Source organism: Neofelis nebulosa, chromosome 8, assembly GCF_028018385.1.
Source record: "Neofelis nebulosa isolate mNeoNeb1 chromosome 8, mNeoNeb1.pri, whole genome shotgun sequence".
NCBI classification, from domain to species: domain Eukaryota; kingdom Metazoa; phylum Chordata; class Mammalia; order Carnivora; family Felidae; genus Neofelis; species Neofelis nebulosa.
The window spans coordinates 100,483,307-100,489,682 of record NC_080789.1 but is presented as its reverse complement, the minus strand read 5'-3'; the positions used below and the strand labels follow the sequence as shown (position 1 = coordinate 100,489,682).

The following is a 6,376-nucleotide window of genomic DNA, read 5'->3' as shown; positions in this document are numbered from 1 at the left end:
AGCACACATGCCATATAAAAAAAAAATTAGGAACAGAATATTATACGCACATAAAAAAACACAATGACCAGTCCTACTTAGGAAGTTTCAAAAGAGATATTTGAGCTGAGGATATCCTTTAGCATGAATTCTATCATGCAAGGCAAGGAATGAGCACTTACAGGAAATTTTGCCACACTGATTTCCTTAAGACAAAATTTTATAAAGGAAAATGTAAACTTTATAAAAGAATACAGTAATTTAATAATGAACAGTCACTGCATTCAGGGGAATTTCTTTAACATGAGTTATCTAATGTTGAATAATTTTCTCAGCTTTTGGTACAAACTCATCGTTGCCCCGAAAAACTACTTTGGAAGTAATAGACATTTCTAAAAGGAAAGAGAAAACTCAAAGTAGAGATGTGTATTTCAACATTTGCCCCCTCTAAAGACAAACAAATCTTTAACTTTACCTGTCTTTTGTATCACTGAGATACTGAGAAGTTTATTTTCAATACCACTATCTCAAGATCATATAAATCACCAAAACTGTTTTAAAAGAGCTCAAGGTAGAATTTAAAAAATCACCAACTTCTAGAACTAGAAGTGGTCCTCTGTCTGGTCTAAGGCCCACCAAGTTCAAATGTTAGCACCTGTATCCAGATCTCCGTTCACTTCTTTCTTGGCTGTCTCTTCCTACTTCCTCTGACCTATTGTCATTGATAATTACTTTGCAGTACAGTTTGGATTAGAAGACACTGATGTGATCTAGCTGCCCCATTTTTCGGAGGATTCAACTTCAGAAATTCAAACTGAGGGGCATTACGTGACTCAAATCTACTTGCTTTCAAACTCAGGTCAGAGGCAAAGATAACGAAAACTAGAAAAAAATATCTCACACTGAGATCAGCTCAAGGCGCAGTGGAGTATTTAGTTGGGAGTTTTACGTAGTGAAATGTTTCTTCGGCAAGCAACTTGAACTCAACTGTGTGAGTGTTTCAGGAAGGTATTTTCAGCTCAACTTTAGAAATAGCTAAAAGCTAGTGCTTTCTAACTACACGACTTCTGTTGTTCATAACAAACCCCTTTCGACCACATCTGAATTTATGTTAACGAGATGATTTTTGAAAAGCCCCTTGATAAGCTAAGGATAGAGGCTGGTTGCCAGTGATTAGAGGTTGGAACTTCAGTCCCCACCCCTTCACCTCCAGGGAGGGGAGAGGGGATGGAGGTTTAATTAATTACCATTGGGCAATGATTTACTCAATCATGCTTACATAATGAAGCCTCTGTAAGAACTCAAAAGGACAGGGTTTAGAGAGCTTCCCCTTGATATTCTTGTTTTGTGTGTGTGAACAAAAACACATCCATATGCCAAGAGGTTGGAGTCTCTCACATTTCATGCTCAGGACCCTCTGGACATCATTCTACACATTGCTTCATCTGGCTGTTCACTCACCTCCTTTAATATCCTTTGTAACAAACAAGTAATCAGTAAATAAACTGCCCAAGTTATGTGAGCTGCTCTAGCAAATTAATCAAACCAACATTAACTAACAAACATTAATATGAGATAGCTGTCCTGTGAAAGGACATTCGTAATCACTGCCATGGAACACAGACAGACCTATGGGAACGCTTGAGAAACTCTCTTGGAAAACCTGAATAGTGAGTATGACTTAGATCTTTTCCGAAGAGCGTGAGCCCAGGCTTCAGAGGATTTGGACAAGTTAAGGCCACAAGACCAAAGCACAGAGGAGAGCAACATGATTAAAACAATTGCTTTTGGTGGTTATGAGCTCATTACCTGGTACCATTCTTCCTATCCCAAAGAATATGCAAGACTGGGACATCTCTACATATGTGAATTCTGATTAAAATACATGAAAGGCCAAATGATACTCAGCTAACACACGGCTAAAAGTGTGTATGGAAACAGCCACCCGGTGAATGAGATATATCAGAAAGGCTCAGTCTTCACATTTGAAGTAGACTGCAAGAAAAACAAAGTCCACTGCCCAAACCTACGCCTGTTGGCCAAGCTTTTTCTGGACCACAAGATATTACATTATGATGTGGAACCCTTTATGTTCCATGTTATGACAGAAGTGGACAACACCGGCTGTCACCTGATTGGATATTTTTCCAAGGAAAAGAATTCATTCCTCAACTGCAATGTAGTATCCTTAGCATGCTTCAGTACAGGAGACAGGACTATGGCAAGGTGCTCATTGATCTCAGTTATTTGCTTTCCAAAGTGGAAGAAAAAGTTGGTTCCTCAGAACGTCCACTCTCCAATCAGAGGCTCATAAGCTACTGCAGTTACTGGAAAGAAGTGCTTCTCGGCTACCTGCGTTATCTCCAAGGGAAAGAGATTTCTACCAAAGAAATTAGCCAGGAGACAGCTGTGAATCCTGTGGACATTGTCAGCCCTCTACAGACCCTCAGATGTTCAACTATTGGAAAGGAAAACACTTAGTTTTAAAGACACGGGACCTGATAGATGAGTGGAGAGCCAAAGAGGTCAAAGATCCCCTCTAAAAAAAAAGACAACCATGGACCCAAGCTTTTTACAATGTGCCCCTCCCACTTAGAGTGACCTGTTACTCTGAGCCTGCGAACCCCGGCAGCAGGAATCTCTACCCTAGGGATCCGTCTGTCATCTCTGGGGCTCTTGTGGTTGGTAAATACAGTATTTGGGGGGAAGACCAACCTCCTCAGGACTGTCCCGACTACGACCCTGGTGTATGTTGCAGACGTTAGTTCTGAGGAACTGTGATTTCGGCCTCAGTGAGGTTGCCTGGATGGGATCTCTAGTAGCCCTGAAGGCAGACACCTCACAGCACTGATCCATGGTGTTCTGTTTGGCACCATACCTGTCCAGTCACCGGGTCCCCTCTTGCCCGGTAGCCCCATGAGCTTGTTTGTGTTGCATCTTCTACACTTTGAAATAATGCTTCTTCCTGCCTGGTCACCAGACTTCCAAATAATGGCTGCTGCCACAAGGACCTTTCCAATCACTCCTTGCATGTGTTTACTTTTTTTTTTTTTTGGAACAGCAGGGAAGAGGTAACACTTGTGAGTGTGTGCACACTGGGAGGGGTCCGTTCCCTTTGGATTTTACCTCACTTTGATTTCTTTCCTCCATTTTTATTGAAAGCCTTGCTTATAATCAGTATCACGCTGGCCAGAGAGCAATATTCTCTTAAGACTCTTCCAAGGACGAGTCTTGCTAACAGCGCATAATCTATCGGAACGAGATGGAGAGGGCAATTAAGAGGCGGCGATTCGGTACTCCGAGTTCACCTGTGGGCAGTGTCTTGGCAGAAGGCAGCAAATACTTCTTTTTGCCTCGCCAGAAAGTACCCAGTCATAACTGCTTTCTTCTCTCTTAACTCCCTGGTCCCCTTTATATTTGCAGGTGCCAAAATAACGTTCAGTCCTCCTTCATGCTGCAGGTGAAGAGGTTCATTAGACTGCAGAAACCTTCTCCCCAGTACCAGTCTGATGTAGCACACCTCAGTTGCACCGATTTTTGTCTGAACATCCTTGGCGAGGTAGGTAGGACATGACCGCGAATGATTTCCAGATCTCTGCCCAAGACTCAGCAGGCCACCCCCGCCAAGGTTTGCTTCTCTTTAACAGTGCCTCACCTTCCTTCTTGAACTAAAGTGCCCATGCCCTTCCAAGAACTCCTCCCCCATTTCCTTTTTTGGGGTTTGCCACCATTCCCCCCTATCCCCTGGTTTCCTATTTTTGGTGTTCAAGCAAAGCAAGAGATGTTCCCTTTAATTTCTGTCCAGACCCTTATAACTTTTTTTTTTATGGCTTCCATTTTCCTTTCTTTTTTTTAACTTTCTTTTTTATTTTTTAAAATTTACATCCAAATTAGTTAGTGTATAGTGAAGCAATGATTTCAGTAGATTCCTTAAGGGCCCTTACCCATTTAGCCCATCCCCCCCTCCCACAACCCCTCCAGCAACCCTCAGTTTGTTCTCCATAATTATGAGTCTTTTTTGTTTTGTCCCCCTCCCTGTTTTATATTATTTTTGTTTCCCTTCCCTTGTGTTCATCTGTTTTGTCTCTGAAAGCCCTCATATGAGTGAAGCCATATGATTTTTGTCTTTCTCTGACTAATTTCACTTACCGTAATACCCTCCAGTTCCATCCACGTAGTTGCAAATGGCAAGATTTCATTCTTGTTGATGGCCGAGTAATACTCCATTGTATATAGGTACCACATTTTCTTTACCCATTCATCCATCGATGGACATTTGGGCTCTTTCCATACTTTGGCTATTGTTGGTAGTGCTGTTATAAACATGGGGGCCCTTCCAAGCTTTTGATATATGACATGACACCCTTCCCAACCTGGTGTCCTACAATACTCCACTGCATGTGGAACCCTCACATTCCTGACTCGGGTCATTTGTGCCTTTCTCTCGTCATCTCTGTCACTACTCACACCCACTGCAGTCTGGGGGGAGCTAATTTTAAGCATATTTAACCAGTTTCAGTGTCACTGTTAAAGTTTGTCTAAATGCAACTTCACCGGGGGTTTTCTTAAAGGTAAAGGAACTTTACCGAAGCTAACCCTTCCCCACATGTGGTAGACAGCACCGTTCCCTATCTATTCCTCAATAAAGCATGTTCTCTGCTCAAAAAAAAAAAAAAAAATTAAGGTGAGATAAATGATTTTCTAGAAAATAGAAATTAAATTGATCAAGCCTAAAAATCATAGGGGGAAAATGTAGCCCAAATAAACAGTCTTAAATAGGCAGCAAGCCTGGAGAACTTTATGGATAAACCTACACCAAACATCTAAGAAACATTTACCTACCTGCTACGGTCTGAATGTTTGTGTCCCCACAAAATGTATAGGTTGAAATACATACGGTATTAGAAGATGAGACCTTTGGGAAGTGCTTAGGTATTGAGAATGGAGTCCTCTTGCATGGGATGAATGCTTTATAAAAGAGGCTCTCGAGAGACTTCACATGTCTTCCACCACGTGAAGACAGTGATAAGGTGCAGGCTATGAACTAGGAGGCAGGCTCTCACCAAAATGTGATCATGCTGGTGCCTTACCTTGGACTGCCCAGCCTCCAGAACAGTGGGAAATAAACCTCCACCGTTTATAAGCTACCCAGTCTCTGGCAGCCCAAACAGACTTAAACACTACAGTACAGGTAAACTTACCCAAGGCTATGAACTACATTATTCAGATTCCCTTCCAACTATTGTCTTCACGAAAATTTTTCACCACCAATTAGATGAAACAGTGTGAGACTTGGAAGTAAACATAAAGCAGGAGAGATTTTCCTGCGGATGTTTCTGCCGATAATCAAGGTCATAAGTGATGCGTTTCCAGATGTGATTGGTAGGGGCAGATTGAGGATTCCAGTGTCTGGCCTCTTGTGGGTAGAGAGACAATTGTGGTGACAGTGGCATGGCAGCAAGAGCTTCTGGAATCTGGGACCACTGCTGCTTCAAAGTGATCCTGAATTCAAAGGTATCAGTCAAGAACTCCCAACTTTCATTAATCTAGACTTTCATTCATTATTTTTATATTTGGACTTTGGGTCCACAAAAATGTTTTAATCATAATTGGAGATTCATAATACACTACCTTCTTGATATTCTTGCTTTATTTTGTTGTGTTTTTTTGCGTGTTTTTTTCTTAAATTTTTTAAGTTTATTTATTTATTTTGAGAGAGAGAGAGAGAGAGAGAGAGCAGGGGAGGGGCAGAGAGAGGGGGAGAGAATCCCAAGCAGTCTTTGCACTGTCAGCACAGAGCCCAATGTGAGGCTTGAACTCACGAACCATGAGATCATGGCCTGAGCAGAAACCAAGAGTTGGACACTTACCCAACCCAGCCACCCAGGTGCCCCTGTTTGATGTTTATTATATAAACACCACTGTCCAATACAAAACCTGGAACTCTATCACGTGCCTATGTGTTCCTCCCAATCCCGGCCTACCATCCAATTGTAACCATTACATTGAGAATTATGTTTATCTAACCCTTGTTTTGTTTTCACTTTTACCAGATACGTGCCTAAATAACATAAGCATACAATGCAGAAGGTTTCCCTAGTTAAAGTTATCCCCATAGCATAACTCTTCATCCCAGTACCCACATTTCATAGACTTAGATCTCGCTCCACACAGCATTTGTTAGGTGATGTTTCATAGGAAAAATGTAGATTTATTTATTTTCCGATATGGTGGTAACAGTATAAGCTCACCATTTACCTACATCTCTTCCAACTCTTGGTGTTATGTTTCTTAACGTTAGCCATTAAAATGGATATGAAATAGTATATTATTGTGGTCTGGATTGACAGTTTTCAAATTATTAGTAGAGCCGAGCATCTCTATAAAAACACATTTA

The 6,376-nt window shown here is 41.5% G+C and overlaps 1 pseudogene; it reads left to right on the top strand.

Annotated features, from left to right (window-relative positions):
* The first annotated feature begins 1,591 nt into the window (after positions 1–1,591).
* LOC131484064 (histone acetyltransferase KAT7-like) lies at positions 1,592–2,871 on the top strand (annotated as a pseudogene).
* The last annotated feature ends 3,505 nt before the right edge of the window (positions 2,872–6,376 follow it).